We start from the raw sequence: 17,375 nt of genomic DNA, 5'->3' as shown, positions 1-17,375 counted from the left end.
GAGGGGAAGAGAATTAGTTTGACGAAGGTGAGGAGGGAGGGCGTTCCAGGACCGCGGGAGGACATGGCCCGGGGTCGACGGCGGGATAGGAGAGAACGGGGGACGCTGAGGAGGTGGGCGGCAGTGGAGCATGCGGGGTGGGCAGTAGAAAGAGAGAAGGGAGGAGAGGTAAGAAGGGGCAAGGTGATGGAGAGCCTTGAAGCCTAGAGTGAGAAGTTTTTGTTTTATGACTGTGAGTCCTATGTGGGACAGGAACTGTGTCCAACTTGATCAACTAGTATCTACACCAATGTTTAGTGCAGAGCCTGGCCCGTAGTAAGTGCTTAACAAATACCATGAAAGAAAATATGTTTCTTGGAAAGTGTTTACTATGTATTTTGTATCTAAGCACTGGGATAGATATGAGTTAATTAAGGTGGTCATAGTTCTTGTGCCACATGGGGCTCACAGTCTAAGAAGGAGGTAATATGATTTCATTCCCATTTTACAGATGAGGAAACTGAGGCACAGAAAAATTAAGTGACTTACACAAAGTCTCATTTCAGAGTAGTGGAGCCAGAATTAGAACCCAGGTCTTTTGACTCCCAGGCCCGGGCCCTTTCCACTAGGGCACATTGCTTCAACTGCAGTGATGTCAAAGATGTATGTATGAATACAATAGTGAGAAGAATGAATTGAAAAGGGAAAGAGTGGTTCATAGAATGTGCTGAAAGGTGGAGAATGCATTGAGGGGTATTCATGGAAGGAGGTGACCTTGTGTTATTGAGTTTCCAGGTAGATGGCATGAAGAACAGCAGCAAGGGAGCTACACATCAGTCGTTGGTAACTACTGAACACTTAGTATATGCAGAGCACTGTATTAAGCGCTTGGGGAAGTACACATGCTTAAGTTATCATTATTATCAAGAGCAAGCTCATGGGAAAGAGATAATTCAGGGTTTCTTGGGGCTGAGTTTATGTCTGGAAGTCCAGAAAGCAAGCCACAGGGTGCCTGCTGATCCCTGCCTAGGTCTTTGGTTCTCCTTTATCAGGCCAGGATCCCGAGAGGCCAGCTGATAAACTGCTATGCTGTGGCTCTGCTTTGAGAAGCAGTGAGGTCTACTGGAAAGAGCCACTTGCCTGCTGTGTGATCTTGGGCAAGTCACTTGTCTTCTCTGAGCTGCAGATTCCTCATCTGTTAGATGGAGGTCGAGTAGGCTTCCCCCTTAGACCGTGAGCCCCATGTGGGGTAGGGATAGTACCTGGCCTGATTACCTTGAAACTACCCGAGCACAGATGTTTTGGGGCTGACTCAGCTGTAGCCTTACCATGGATCTTATGTGTAATTGAGCCAACCCTGACACCCTCACCACTGTGTCTGGAGCCGAGCCTCCGGTCGTCGAGAAGGTTGGTATCTTCCCTTTTATCTTTCCTTTTCAGCACCTTTTAGGTTATCTTCCCTCTTCAGCACCACTACCTTGCTCGGGCACAGTAAGCATCAGCTGAAGAGGCTAGGGAGGGTCTGAGTCAGGTGAGACCCCGGAACTTCTAGAGGGAAGGAGATGGGTTAAGTAGATGCCCAAGGAAAAGTGGGACCTTAGGAAGAATTTACTGGGGTAACACATTCCCCAGGGATGATAGAGAGTCGATGATAACACTATTAATTGTGGTATTTAGTAAGCACTATATGCCCAGCTCTGGGTTACATACAAGCTAATCAAATCAAAGACAGCCCCACAAGGGGCTCCCAATCTAAGGGGGAGGGATAACAGGTATTGAATTCCCATTTCATAGCTGAGGAAATCGAGGCCGAGAGAAGTAAAGTGACTTGTCCGAGGTCACGCAGCAGGAAAGTGGCAGAGCCAGGATTACAACCCAGGTCCTTTGAATCCCGTGCCCAGGTTCTATCTGCCAGGCCACGCTGCCTCCCTCTCTGTGTTCCCTCTCAGGAGACAGTCAAGAGTCGGGATGGACCGGAGTGTGGGAGGGGTGGGTTGGCAGGACGCTGCTCAGAGGAGGGGGAAGGAGGGGCTCTCAGATGTGATCTTCCTCCTGAAGGAGGCCGATCTGGGGTCGGGAGCCTCCTGGGGACCGGATGAGCCAGGATGTTCCAGCACTCCCTTGGCTCCCCCAGGCAGCCGACTTATTTCTTGGCTCTGAAGAATCCCACCATTTCCTTATGCTTTTCTTCCTTGTCCTTCCAAGGGGCCCTGCCGGTGCTTTCCCCAGGCCCAGAAAGAAATAGGACGGACAAAGAGAAGGCAACCCCACTCTTCAAACGTAAGACCCCGGGGTGAGGGGGCGGGGGGCGGCAGGGAGAAGGACTAGTCAGTCCGCTTGAAGCTTTTTTGAGCCAAACCTCAGTGGGCTGGGCAGCAGCTGCAGAGTCAGACTGAGCAGAGCGGGGGTGGGATGAGGTTTTATATCGGTCCCAGGATGCAGGCGCCCTGTCTCTGACACGCAGGGGGAAACTTGCACTTGCAAATAGCAACACCGCATGCAAATCGTGGGCAGGAGGGCCTGAAATGGTGATTCTGGGCCTGCAGAACCGGGGAAGTAGGGGCAGAGGTGCACCAGACGAGATGAAAGCAAAGGTCTAGGCAGCCTCCCCATCCCGGACCCTGCTGTCCTACTGGATGGGTGGCCCAGCCGGAGACACAGCTGGGAGGCCAGGGCAGCAGTGAAGGAGAGTCCCTCTGGACACTTTCTCCCCTTTCAGTCCACTGAAGCAGGCCGGCCCCCAACTCAGGGCCTTCCCATCCCTCTTTTCAGATTTTGGTGAAGATAAGATAATTTTTCCAAAGGTGAAAGAGTGATGTGTGCTGACTCTGTCAAACATAAGCTATAAATAAATGTAAATAGACTTTCAGGTTGGACGAGTCCAGGGGTCCCTGCCAGAGGCAGGAAGGGAGGAGGAGGGGCAAAGGAAGGAGGAAAGGAGAGAAGGAAGGAAAAAATGAGGAAAGGAGGGAACGAGACAAAGAAGGAGAGAGTGAAGAGAGGGAGGCAGGGAGAGGGAGGGAAAGAGGAGAGAGAGAGAAGAAGGAAAGGAAGAAAAGAGGAAGGGGAAGAGAGGATGGAGGGAAAGGAGGGAAAGAGAGGACAGAGGGAAAGAGAGAAAGAAGGAAGAAAGAAAGGAAGGGAAAGAGGGAAGGAAGGAATGAGAGGAGAGAAAGAAGAAAAGTGGAAGAAAGGAGGGAGCCAGGATCCTGATGGCAGAAATTATGGGAGTCACAGTGAGGGGGCAGGAAAGAATCAGCCTAGGAAGAAGTAGGCAGGAGAGCTGGTGTGAACCCCCAGGTCACTGCCCCAGAGAGCCAGGAGTTTCCGAGGCTCTGCTGGCCACTGTCTCCCTCAGCCACCTCCCCCCAGCACCCCAGGCCTGGCTGAGTCTCTTTCCTCCCTTCTGTCTGGGCGCAAATTCATTGGCCAGGGACTGCTTCTGATAACCAGCAACAGCCTTGCTGTCTTAGCAGATCTCTCCATCTTGGTCCCCAACTGTGGAGAGACGTGGAGAATTTAGAGAAGTGAGAGGAGAGTCAGAGAGATGAATAAATGGTTAGAAAACAGATTCTCTGAGGAAAAGCGAGAGGAACTGGACTCCTCTAGCGTGGGAAAGAGAAGGCTGTGGGCCAACTGCCCCGATCTTCAAAAGGGTCCGGGCTGAGAGCAGAGGCGGGTGACCCGTGACTCTCCATTTCTAATCAGGATAGAACAAGGGGAAATATTTGAAGCTACAGCAGGAGGGATTTAGGCTAGACATAAGGACTTAGCTCCAGACCGTGAAGGCTGACAGACCATGAAATGGGTGATCTAAGGGAGATTATAAAGATACTTAGAAATAGGAGAGATGAATATCTGTCTGAGATGATGAGGGGTGGGGGGAGCCTCATCTGTGTGTATATATGGTGTGTGTGTGAGTGTTCTGGCTGCAGTCAGAGGGATGGGAGGAATGATCTCCTGGCCTGGGAATTCCCATGGTTCTCGACATTGGAAGGTGATTACATTGGAAGGTGATTCCATTTCTGAACTAGGTCCGGGTCCTTGGAAGGCAGGGTGCTTTAATTTCTGGCACCCGGAGTGACGCCCTCAGACAGTCATCTTCCGATGCAGCAGTTTTCTCCCAGCTCTGCTTTTTTTTTGGAGATTACCGGACGTGTTGTCCGCAAGCAGCACTGGGAAGGAAACCAGGAGACGTCAAGCTGATTCTGGGGTGGTGAGAGGGGAGAGTCAAAGATCAGTGAACCCAAGTTGCACCCGCCTGGCCTGTGTACTCAGAGCATGTCAGGCCCCCTATTGTTTCCCATTCCCCACCATGTGCCTCCTTGCTCCCTTCCAGGGACCTCGTGGAGCTGGGACTGGGATATTGGCAGCCTCCGTGCTTCAGTCTGTGGAGAGCTTCTGGCCTCAGAGGGTGGCCAAAGTGCATGGCAATATCATAGGGGCCAAAGACAACGATCACCAGGATCTTGGGGGAGGGAAACTGAGGCACAGAACGGACAGAGATCTGCCCCAGGGTGCTGGCATGCCTGAATTTAATAGTGGGGGTGTATGTGGTGCCACTTTTACTCTCCCATCTCTGCCAGCTACATGTCCGCTGGGGTGGAGAGGGCGGTGAGAGGGGCTGGCATAAGGACACGGAGGACCCCCGAGACATAACTTGTGTGGGCATTGGACCACTAAGAGGAGGCCAGTACTCTTGAAGCTGAAGTTCTGTTTCCACTGAGTCTTCTGTCACCCAGGGCTCTTCTCAACCAGTCTGAATACAGAGCCCTGCATTAAGCGCTTAGGAGCAGGCAATCCATCCATGTTTCTTGCCCACAGGGAGATTACACTCCAATGCTCTCATGGGGACCTGCCTTCCAGGAGTCAGCGAACTGCGAACATTCGGCCTGGCTTTCGGCTCCAGTTCAGTGGGGGGAACATGGGAGCCTGCCCCATTCTACAGATGGGTCTCTGATTGTAGTTTTCCAAGAGCATAGTTCAATGATTCTGCACTAAATACTCAATAACTATCATTAATTGATGGATTGATTGATCGGGGAAGTAGCATGGCCTAGTGGAAAAAGCATGGGCCTGGCAGTCAGAGAACCTCAGTTCTAATCCTGGCTCTGCCACTTACCTGCTCTGTGACCTTGGGCAAGTCATTTCTCTGTGCCTCAATTCCCTATCTGCAAAATGGGGATTCAATACCTGTTCTCCCTCCTACTTAAACTGTAAGCCCTATGTGGGACCTGATTAGCTTAATAATAATAATGATGGTATTTGTTAAGGGCCTACTATATTCCAGGCACTGTTCTAAGCACTGGGGTGGATACAAGCAAATCAGGTTGGACACGGTCCCTGTCCCACATGGGCTCACAGTCTTAATCCCCATTTTTCGGATGAGGTAACTGAGGCCCAGAAAAGTGAAGTGACTTGCCCAAGGTCACCCAGCAGAAAAGTGGCAGAGCCGGGAGTAGAACCCATGACCTTCTGATTTCCAGACCTATGCCCTGTCCACTACTCCAGCTCAGTACAGTGCTTGGCACATAGTAAGCGCATAAATAGCACGATTCTTATCTGCCAGGAGAGGATGGGAGGTTTCATGCCCAGGGCTATCTCCCAGACTGGGGAAGCCCAAGTGGTCTACTGGGCCCTCTTTCTCTGTGTGGTGGTTTCCTGTTTTCTTATTCCTTGCCACCCCCAACAAGGCCCCTCATGTCTCTCCAGGCTGCCCTTTGATTCCTACTTGGCACTGCAGGCTGGCTCGCTGGCTGATGCTTAGCGGACTTGGGGCTCTGAGCCAGACGATACCCCTGCAAGGCCTGGCTTGGCTGCAGAGGAGGCTGGGAGTTGTTGCGCCTCGGGAGGTGGGAGCCACCGGGATGATAACTGTGGGTGGGGAAGGCTACACTTTGAGGTACTGACGCTGAGCCTGGTCCTTTGAGGAGGAGAAAGAACCTCGCGGGGCCAGATTTGGGATCCTGTGTCTGGTCTCTGTGGTACACCTCTAGAGCTCGATTTATGCTGGTTCTGGCATGTGAAGCCTGAGGTCTTTTAGCCTGAGGCTGACACTCTCTCTCTCTTGCGGTTCTGCTCAGAGCACACTGGGCTGAACAGCAGATGTTACCGCGATGGTTGGGAAATGGCTGAAAGGGTCCTGAGAGAGGAGTGAAAATCTTATGGCCTCTCTCCTGTCTCCAGACTTTTTCCTGCTTCCTGCCTCTTGCTTCATATGTCTTCCCCACTTCCTGCCATTTCCTGCTTCCTACTTCACACTTCTATCCCACTTCCTGCTATCTCCTCCTTCCTGTTCCCTGCCTCTCCCCTACTTCTTGCCATCTTCTGCTTCTTGCTTCCTGCCTCTCCCCTGCATCCTGCCCTCCTCTTACTTCATGCCTCCCTGTAGCTAGCCAAGCAGTTGAGCTGAACCATGCCAAGAGCAGGTGCCAAGAGAGAGGGAGACAGGCATTTAATCCACATTTTACAGATGTAGAAGCCAAGGCACAGAGATGTTTAGAGACCTGCTCAAGATCACATGGCAGTCAAATGGTGGAGCCAGGATTAGAACCCAGGTGCTTCTGACTCTGGGGCCCATGGTCTATTCTCTAGGCCCTGCTGAGGCTACCAACTCTTTTGTATTGTTCTTTTCCAAGTCCTTAGTACAGTGTTCTGCACACAGTAAGTGCTCAATAAATGCCACTGATCGATTGCACATGGTAAGTTATCAGTAAATACCATTGATTGATTGACTGATACAACTCTACCATATTATTCTCTCTCAAGTGCTTAGTACAGTGTTCTGCACCCAATAAGTATTCAATAAATGCCATTGATTGATTGATGGTCACTTCAGCCGCATGAACTGGACTCCTAACCTCACTTATCCGGGGTCTCTGACATCTGAGGATTTCCAAATGAGGCTGAAATGGACCCAAATTGTGGCCTTCTGCTCACTGGCTCTCTGTAGTCTAACCGTTGCAGTCCCAATCCTTAATCCTGAACCCCGAATCAAGCTCAAAATGAAAAGTTGGCACCTACGACCAAGAGTGTGGCAAGAAAAGTTTTTTTGGAAGGAAGACTCTCCTTTCTTGGGTGTCACAACAGTACCCCCCCCCCCCCCGACAACACTCCAGCTGAGAAGCTGAGAGATGGGTTGGGCAAGTAGCCATTCCCATCAGTAGTCCTGACTCTTGCTGCCGAGAGCCCTCAAGGGATGGCTCTGTCAGTCAACCAATTGATCAATCCATGGTTTTCAAAGAGTTCTTACTGTATGCAAAGCACTGAACTAAGTATAGACTAGTGGAAAGAGCATGGGCCTGGAAGTTAGAGGACCTGGGTTCTAATCCCAACTCCTTCACTTGTCTGCTGTGTGAACTTGGGCAAGTCACGACTTCTCGGTGCCTCAGTTACCTCATCTGTAAATGGGGATTAAGAATGTGAGTTCCATGTGGGACATGAATTGTTTCCAATCTGATTAGCTCATTTCTACCCCAGTGCTTAGGATAGTACCTGACACATAGCAAGGACTTAACAAATACTATTAATAAAGAAGGAGCTGACAGTCTAGAGGGGGAGCTTAAGCCTGGGGAACCTGGGAGTATCCCTCTGGACCGGAGACCCAGCAGGGCCTTCCATCTCCAGCCTCACCTCGGTCAGGGTGGGCTCCCCTCTTTTCCAATGCCCCCTTCTTTAGCCCCCAAACACCCTCTGCGAGGAAGCAAGGTCAGAGACATTTTTGAAGTTCTGCTTCTCTTAATAATAATAATAATGTTGGTATTTGTTAAGCGCTTACTATGTGCCGAGCACTGTTCTAAGCGCTGGGGTAGACATAGGGGAATCAGGTTGTCCCACGTGGGGCTCACAGTCTTCATCCCCATTTTACAGATGAGGGAACTGAGGCCCAGAGAAGTTAAGTGACTTGCCCACAGTCACACAGCCGACAAGTGGCAGAGCTGGGATTCGAACTCATGAGCCCTGACTCCAAAGCCCATGCTCTTTCCACTGAGCCACGCTGCTTCTCTTCTGGGGCTCCAAGCCAGACCACTTCCTTAACCCTCTGTGGACTCTATTTGGGGAAGAGACTCACACTCAATCCTTGGAACTGAGCTAAGCCTTACCCCAGCCAGACGCTGTCCAGCAGAGCTCACCCATGGAAGACTCTGCCTGCTGAAGCCAGCACGTCTCTGCGGGAAGGGCTGCTTCAGTGACACAGAGCCACTGGTCCTGCCTCCCCTCTGGCTCTGCCCAGCCCTGCTGGCCTTGCCCATTGCCCAGCTGGTCCTCTCCAATAAGGTTCACTCTACCAGCCTCATCGGCCCCGGCCACTAGTTCTGTCCCCTTGGTCCCACCCCACTTATCCTACCCCATATGTCCCACCTTGCCCAACTGCCCTGCCCCTCGGGCCCCGTCCCACTGACCCCACACTGCTGGCCCTACCCTACCAGTCCCACCTCACTGGTCCTATCCTGCCAGGCTTCCCTATGCACTGCTGGCCCCGACCAGCTGCCCTGACCCCTGAGGTGGGACTGGTTGTGGTTGAATTAACTGTCTCTGAATTATGGACCACGTTCATGATTGCTGCCCTCAGAGAGCTTACAATCTAGCCGAGGATACAGGTATGAAATAATGGTAGCAGGAAGAAACAGATGTGTATTTAAGTGATAACGTGGACAGTGGGGATGGGGGGTGAGGAAGGCGCAGGTGACCTGGGGGACAGTAGCCTGAAGCCCCTATTGGTCCCCTTGCCTCCTGATCTGTTTGACCTAGAGCTGTGTCTTTAATGCTGTTTATCTTGGTTTTATGTTTCTTTTGTTTTCATCTTTCCCTTAGGTGTCACCAAATTCCCCCCATCTCCTCCACCCACCTTATTCTGAGATTGTGAGCTCCTGGATAGTCAGGAATCAATTTAATTTTTTTAACATTATTTGTTAAGCACTTATTATGTGCTAGGTACTGAAATAAACACTGGGGTAGGTAACACTCATAGTCTTAATCCCCAATTTACAGATGAGGTAACTGAGACAGAGAAAAGTAAAGTGACTCGCCCAAGATCACACAGCAGACAAGTGGCAGAGCCAGGGTTAGAACCCAGGTCCTTCTGATTTCCAGGTCCATGCTCTACTAGGCCATGCTGCTTCTTTCCCCTGTAATTTTTCCCAGCATATAGTACAGAGCTCTGCTCACAGGAGGCACTTAATAAATAGTACTTCTCCTACAGTTATTACTATTATGATGACGACTATGCTCTGGGCAAGTCACTCCCCTCCTTAAAAACCTCCAGTGGTTGTCTCTCAACCTCCGCATGAAACAAAAACTCTTCACTCTTGGCTTCAAGGGTCTCCATCACCTTGCCCCCTCCTACCTCACCTCCCTTCTCTCTTTCTACTGCCCACCCCATACACTCCACTCCTCTGCTGCTCACCTCCTCACTGTCCCCTGTTCATTCCTATCCTGCCATCGACCTCTGGCCCACATCCTACTGCTGTCCTGGAATGCCCTCCCTCCTCACCTCCGCCAAACTCTCTTCCCCTCTTCAAAGCCCTACTGAGAGCTCACCCCCTTTTCCCTCTGCTCCCCCTTCACCCTCTGCTCCCCCTTCACCCTCTGCTCCTCCCCCTTCCCCCTTCACCTCCCCTCAGCTAAGCCCCCTTACCTCTGCTCCTCCCCCTCCCTCTTCCCCTCCCCTCAGCACTGTGCTCATTTGTATATATTTTTTTTATTACCCTATTTATTTTGTTAATGAGGTGTACATCCCCTTGATTGTATTTATTGTGATAATGTCTTGTTTTTGTTTCGTTCTGTTTTGCACTGCTGTTTGTCTCCCCGATTAGACCGTGAGCCCTTCATTGGGCAGGGATTGTCTTTATCTGTTGCTGAATTGTACATTCCAAGCGCTTAGTACAGTGCTGTGCACATAGTAAGTGCTCAATAAATATTATTGAATGAATGAATGAATGACTACTACTACTACTGGGCAGCTAAGAGGCCTGCTGGAAATGAAATTGTCCAGAATAACACTAGGTAAATGGCTATTTTAGTTCCCTGAACAGGCTTCAGGTTTTGGCAAAAGTCCACCCTCGCTTTGATTTTCTCTGCCCTCCCCGATGGTGCCCCATGCTTTGGGGAACTTGGTAAACGTCCCAGGCTGGTTTGGGGGACCAGCTGCTTCTGAACTCCAGAAGCCTGGGGACTTTCCTCTCCTGGGGTTCTGCTTCCCACTAGGTTCGGCCCACAGACCTCTCTGTCTGTCCCCCTGAGAGGGGCTCCAAGGCACCATGAATTTCAGCAGAGAGCCGGTCTGGGTGGCAAATAGTCACACCCGGGCTGGGGCCTTCAGGCTGGACACATGGGACAGGAGGGGTGCAGAAGATGACCGGACAGCCCCTGGCCACTGGGGAAGCTCTGGCCTTGGGAGAGGAACCAAGAGCCAAGCTCAGGGGAACCAGAGGAGGAGGCAGGAGGAGGAGGAGGGAGAAGTGAGAGTCGTGATTGTGAAAATTGCAGATGTGAAACAGCTGGTGGGCTCTCCCATCACTGGCGGCCTGACTCTAACCTCTAACCTCTCCCCCACATGGTCTCACTCTTGGGAATCACCAACTGGAGAAATGACATTGCTGCAAATAATAATAACAGTCTCGATAATAATAACTGTGGTATTTGTTAAACACTTACTACGCATCAAGCACTGTTCCACGTGCTGTGGTATATACAAAGTAAGCATGTCGGACACAAGGGACTTAGTCTAAATAGGAGAGAGAACAGGGATTGAATCTCTATTTTACAGATGAGGAAAGTGAGGCACAGAAAAGTCAAGTGGTTTGCCCAAGGTCACACGGCAGGCAAGTGGCCATGCTGGGATTAGAACCCAAGTCTTCTGACTCCAAGGACCGTGCTTTTTTCACTAGGCTACTCTGCTTCTCTTGTTGAATCTGCTGGGCTTGCAGACTCCACAGGCCAAGAAAACAAGGATGCACCTCAGGCTAAAAAAAAAAAAAAGTCAAGCTACAGGTGAGAAAAAAGATCTGGCTAAGAATCAGTGTTCATTCCAGGGCCTAGAGGCTGCCTTCCTCTGGGCTTCTGATGTTCTCTGCCTTCAGACACATTTTTGCTGGAAGTCTGGGAATGAGAGAAAGGCTAAGAAAGAGGTTGAACTGAAGGAATATTTGAAGACATTTCAAAGCTGACACTAAAAATAGCAAAAAGACAGTGGGTTATGAAGCGCCGTATTGTCATCGATGAGTTTGAGTCTGCCTTTGTAAAGGGAGAATGGGCAAAGCTATAACTACGCAGATCTAAGTGGGACATCCCCTCCCCTCCCCAAAACTCAGAATATAGAGGTTTCCTGGGGAACCACATCAGATAAGGCCACACCTCAGCTATGAGCATTACCATAAATGTAATAACTACTAGTAATAATAATAATGCTAGTATTTGTTAAGCACTTTGTGTTAAGAGCTGCGGTAGATACAACACTATCAGAAGACCTGGGTTGTAATCCCTTAATTTAAATTCTTTGTGCCTCTTTTACCTCATTTGTAAAGTGGGGATTTAGAGTGGGAATTAAACAGGTACTGAGTCCAACCAGATTAGCTTTTACCTAACACAGAGCTTAATAAAGTGCTTGGGATATAGTAAGCACTTAACCAGTATAGCAATTATTACAATAATAACGATGATCCTTAATGACACCCATGCCCCTTGCCCTCACCACTTGTTCCATATGACAACTCACTCCTCAAACCCCCTGTCCCCACACCTCCCCCATTCCTTGCCCCTACTGACCTGGCCTCTTACTTTATGGAAAAAATTGAAAATGTCGGGCATGATCTCCCTAAAATCTCCCTTGCTCCTCTCAAGTTCCTTCCTCCTCCTGACCCTTCTTCAACTCTCCCATCTTTCCCAGCAGTATCTCAAGAAGAATCTCCTACCTTCTCTCAAAATCCACCCCGTCCACCTGCTTATCCGACCCCATCCCTTTGCAACTTATCACTACACTTGCTCCCCTCCCTTCCTCCTTCCCTCACCACCATCTTCAACTGTTCATTCTCCAATGGCTTCTTCCCCACTGCTTTCAAATATGCTCGTGTGTCTCCTATCCTAATTAAACTTTTCCCTTGACCCCCACGGGTCCCTACAGTTATCACCCCATCTCCCTCCTACTATTCTCTCCAAACTCCTTGAGCAAGTTGTCTACACCTGCTGTCTCAAGTTGTTCTCCTCCATCTCTCTCCTTGACCCTCTCCAGTCTGGCTTCTATCCCCTTCACTCCAAAGAAACCGCCCTCTCGAAGTTCACCAATAATCTTCTAGACAAACCCACTGGCCAGTACTCCATCTAATCCTCCTCAACTTCTTAGGTGCTTCCAACATAATCGACTGCCCTCTTCTCCTGGAAACATTATCCAACTTCAGCTTGACTGACACTGTCCTCTCTTGGTTTTCCTCCTTCCTATCTCTCTAGCTACTCATTCTCAATCTCTTTTGGGGGCTCCTCCTTTGCCTCCCACCCCCTAACTGCAGGTGTCCCTCAAGGTCCAGTTCTGGATCCCCTTCTATTCTCCAACTACACCCACTCCCTTGGAGAATCATTTGCTCCCATGATTTCAACTACCACCTCTATGCAGATGATTCCCAAATCTACAACTCCAGCCCTGACCTCTTTACTTCTGCATCCTGCCCTCAAGGCATCTCTACTTGGATGTTCAGCCTTCACCTCAAATTTAACATGTCCAAAACAGAACTCTATATCTTCTCACCCAAACTGTGCTGCCACTGACTTTCATTCATTCATTCATTCAGTGGAATTTATCGAGTGCTTACTGTGCACAGAGCACTGTACTAAGTGCTTGGGAAAGTACAATATAACAACAGACACATTCCCTGCCCACAACGAGTTTAGACTTCCCCATCACTGTAGACTGCACCACCATCCTTCCTATCTCACAAGCCCATAATCTTGGCATTATCTTTGACTCTCCTCTCTCTCATTTAACCCACTATTTCAAGCTTTCACTAATTCCTGTTGGTTCAACTTTCACAACATCGTTAAAATACGTCCTTTCCTCTCTATCCAAACTGCTACCACCTTAATCCAATCACTTATCCTATCCCACCTTGATTACTGTATCAGTCTCCTTGCTGACCTCCCAGCCTCCTGTCTCTTCCTACTCCAGACCATACTTCACTCTGCTGCCCAGATGATTTTTCTAGAAAAATGTTCAAGCCAAGTTTCTCCATGCCTCAAGAACCTCCAGTGTTTGCCCATCCACCTCCACATCAAACAGAAACTCCTTATCATCAGCTTTAAAACATTCAATCACCTTACCCTTCCTACCTCACCTTCTTACTCTCCTACTACAACCCAATCTTCACTTTACTACTCTAAGTACTGGGGTAGATACAAGTTAATCACATTTGACACAGTCCTTATTCCACATAGGGTTTAAAGTCTAAATAGGAGGGAGCAGGATTTAATTCCCACAGCATGTATGTACATATCTGTTATTTATTCATTTATTTATTTATTTATTTATGTTAATATCTGTCTCTTCCTCTAGACTGTGAGCTCACTATGGACAGGGAATGTGTCTGTTTATTGTTATATTGTACAAGCACATAGCACAGTGTTTTGTACACAGTAAGTGATCGATAAATAAGATTGAATGAATGAATCCCCATTTTACATATGGTGTAACTGAGGCCCAGAGAAGTGACTCACCCAAGGTCACACAGCAGACACATATTAGAGCTGTGATTAGAACCCAGATCCTCTGAGTCCCAGGTCTGTGCTCTTTCCACTAGACCACATTGCCACCCCCTCATACCTGACAGATCATTGCTCTGGCCATCTTCAAGGCTCTTCTGAAATCCCAGGCCAGGAGGCTTTCCCAGATTAATCTCTCATCTCCCCATTCTGTATCTCCCTACAATTATCACTTCAGCGCTTCCAAGTCACCTAGGCACCAGAGCATGGGCCTGGGAGTCAGAAGGCTGTGAGTTCTAATCCAGCTTCCACCACTTGTCTGCTGTGTGACCTTGGGCAAGTCACTTCACTTCTCTGTGTCTCAGTTACCTCATCTGCAAAATGGGGAATGAGACTGTGAGCTCCATTTGGGACAGGGACTGTATCCAACCCAATTTGCTTGTATGTACTCCAACGCTTAGAACAGTGCCTGATACATAGTAAGCGCTTAACAAATACCATTATTATGACTACCATACAAGAACAGTCTAGAAGGGGAGACAGACATTAAAATCAGTTATAGAGAGGGGAAATGGTAAAATAAGTGCTATGGGGCTGAGGAAGGGCAAATAGGGGAAATGAGGGCCTAGTTAGGGAAGGCCTCTTGGAGGAAATGTGATTTCAGGGAGGTTTTGAAGGTGAGGAGAGTGGTGCTCTGTCACATGTGAAGGGGGAAGGAGTTCCAGGCAAGAGGGAAGACCTCATTATGGGCTCAGCAGCAAGACAAATGAGATAGAGGGCAAGGAGAGAAGGTTGGTGTTAGAGGAGTGAAGTGTGCCCTTGAGTTATAGTAGGAGATAAGCAAGATAAGATACCACGGGGTGAGCTGATTGAGTGCCTTGAAGCCGATGGTGGTGAAGAGTTTCTGTTTGTCGTAGAGATAGATGACCAACCACTGGAGGTTTTTGAGGAGTAGGAAGATGCGCAGACAACAGTTTTGTGGGAAAATGTTCTGGGCAGCAGAGTGAAAGGGAGAGACAGGAGGCAGGGGGAAGGCAGATGCAGTCCTTAAGGAGTCAACAGGAGACCAATGAGGTGTTAACGCCTGAAGTCATTGATATTGTCCCTTCAGATAGAAGATCTTGAGAACAGAAGGGGTGGAGTGAGGAGGTGTGAAGTATGCAAGCCTATCAAAGGCAGAGGGTGTATAAAGGAGGGAGGAAAAGCAAATGATAATAACTGTGGTGCTTGTTAAACGCTGGGCTAAGTACAAAATAATCAAGTCCCACATGAGGCTAACAGTCTCAGCTGGAGGGAGCACAGGTATTGAATCACCATTTTGCAGATGAGGGAACTGAGGCTCAGAGAAGTTAAGTGACTCGCCCAAGTTTGCACAGGAGGTGTGTGGCAGAGTTGGAATTAGAACACAAGTCCCCTGACTCTCGTTTTCCTTCCACTAGTTCACGCTACTTCCGTCACCTAGGCTCACCTTCTTGCCCTCCTCTAGGGGATTTCCTCTCAGTGCTCTTGGAGTTTGGTGCTCTTTCTTTGCTCTTGGGTCTTCCCATTCCTGCATCCTGCTGTCTCCTGCCTCGCTCACTGCCAGGTGTTCAACAGATTGGACAGTCCAGGAGGCCAGCTGGTTTCTCTAACTCTGGTTGGCAAATAAACCTTACCTTAAGCCTTCGGGGACTAACTCCCTATTGAGTCCGAATGCTGCTGAGGAACAAATAAAGCTACTCCCTGGGAGTCCTTACATCAGTCAATAGATCAATAGTATTTATTCGAATGGTATTTGTTCATTCATTCATTCAATAGTATTTATTGAGCACTTACTATGTGCAGAGCACTGTTCTAAGCACTTAGAATGTACAATTTAATAGATAGGGACAATCCCCGCCCAATGATGGGCTCCCAGTCTAAACTGGGGAGACAGACAGCAGAGCAAAACAGAACAAAACAAAAACAAGACAATGTTATCTCGATAAATAGAATCAAAGGGATGTACACCTCATTATAAAAATAAATAGGGTAATAAATAATATATACAAATTAGCACATTGCTGAGGGGAAGGGGAGGGGGAGCAGAGGGTGGGGAGGGGAGGGGGAGTAGAGGGTGGGAGGAGAGGGGGAGCAGAGGGAAAGGGAGCTCAGATGAGGGGAGGGGATGAGGGAAGGGGGAGGAGCAGAGGAAAAAGGGGGGAGCTCAGTCTGGGAAGGCCTCTTGGAGGAGGTGAGCTCTCAGTAGAGCTTTGAAGAGGGGAAAAGAATTAGCTTGGTGGATGTGAGGAGGGAGGTTAAATGCTTACTATTGGCAGAGCATTCATCCATTCATTCAGTTGCATTTACTGAGCGCTTACTGTGTGCAGAGCACTTTACTAAGCACTTGGTAAGTACAGTTCAGCAAGAATAGAGACAATCCCTGTCCACAACAGGCTCAGAGTCTAGAAAGGGGGAGACAGAAATCAAAACAAGTAAATAGGCATCAGTAGCATCAATATAAATAAATAGAATTATAGATCTATATACACATCATTAATAAAATTAATAGGATTATATGTACATATATACACACACAAGTGCTGTGGGGTGGGGAGGTGGGGTAGAGCAGAGGGAGCAAGTGGAGGCAGTGGGGAGGGGAGGGGGAGCAGAGGAAAAGGCAGGCTTAGTTCGGGAAGGCCTCCTGGAAGAGGTGAGCTTTCAGTAGGGCTTTGAAGGGAGGAAGTGTGCTAGTTTGGTGTATGTGAAGAGGGACGACATTCCAGGCCAGAGGTAGGACGTGGGCCAGGGGTCGATGGTGGGACGGCAGGATAGGTGAGAATGAGGCACCGTGAGGAGGTTAGCAGCACCAGAGGAGTTGTGCGGGCTGGGCTGTAGGAGGAGAGAAGGCAGGTGAGGTAAGAAAGGGCAAGGTGATGGAGAGCTTTGAAGCTAATAGTGAGGAGTTTTTGCTTGATGTGGAGGTTTCTGAGGAAGAGGATGACACACCCAGTACTTTTCTGTAGAAAGATAATCCAGGCAGCAGAGTTTATTCATTTAATCATACTTATTGAGCTCTTACTGTGTGTAGAGCACTGTACTAAGCACTTAGCACTGTACTAAGTGTGAAGTATAGACTGAAGTGGAGACAGGTTGGGTAATCAGGAAGAATGCTGATGCGGTAATCCTGTCGGAATACGATAAGTGATTGAACTAACGTGGTAGTGGTTTGGGTGGAGATCTTGGGTTGATCTTGGCGATGTTGTGAAGGTGAGACCGCCAGGTTTTGGTGACTGATTGGATATGTAGGGTGAATGAGAGAGTGGAATCAAGGATGACACCAAGGTTACGGGCTTGTGAGACGGAAAGGATGGTAGTGCCGTCCACACTGACAGGAAAGTCAGGGGTGGAGGACAGGGTTTGGGAGGGAAGATAAGGAGCTCAGTCTTGGACATGTTAGCTCAGTCTTGGTGCTTGGGAAAGCTCAATATAATGCATGACATGCATTTTAGGGTCAGTCTCTCCCCAACTAATAATAATAATGATGGTATTTGTTAAACACTTACTTTGTGCCAGGCACTGTACTAAGTGCTGAGGTGGATACAAGCAAATTGGGTTGGACACAGCCTCTGTCCCATGTGGAGCTCAGAGTCTTAATCCCCATTTTACAGATAACTGAAGCCCAGAGAAGTGAAGTGACTTGTCCAGAGTCACACAGCAGACTAGTGGTGGAGCTGTGGTTAGAAACCATC

The sequence above is a fragment of the Ornithorhynchus anatinus genome, chromosome 5 (genome assembly GCF_004115215.2).
Source record: "Ornithorhynchus anatinus isolate Pmale09 chromosome 5, mOrnAna1.pri.v4, whole genome shotgun sequence".
Taxonomy (NCBI): Eukaryota; Metazoa; Chordata; class Mammalia; order Monotremata; family Ornithorhynchidae; genus Ornithorhynchus; species Ornithorhynchus anatinus.
The sequence above is the reverse complement of the archived record's forward strand: the minus strand, read 5'-3'. Positions refer to the sequence as shown.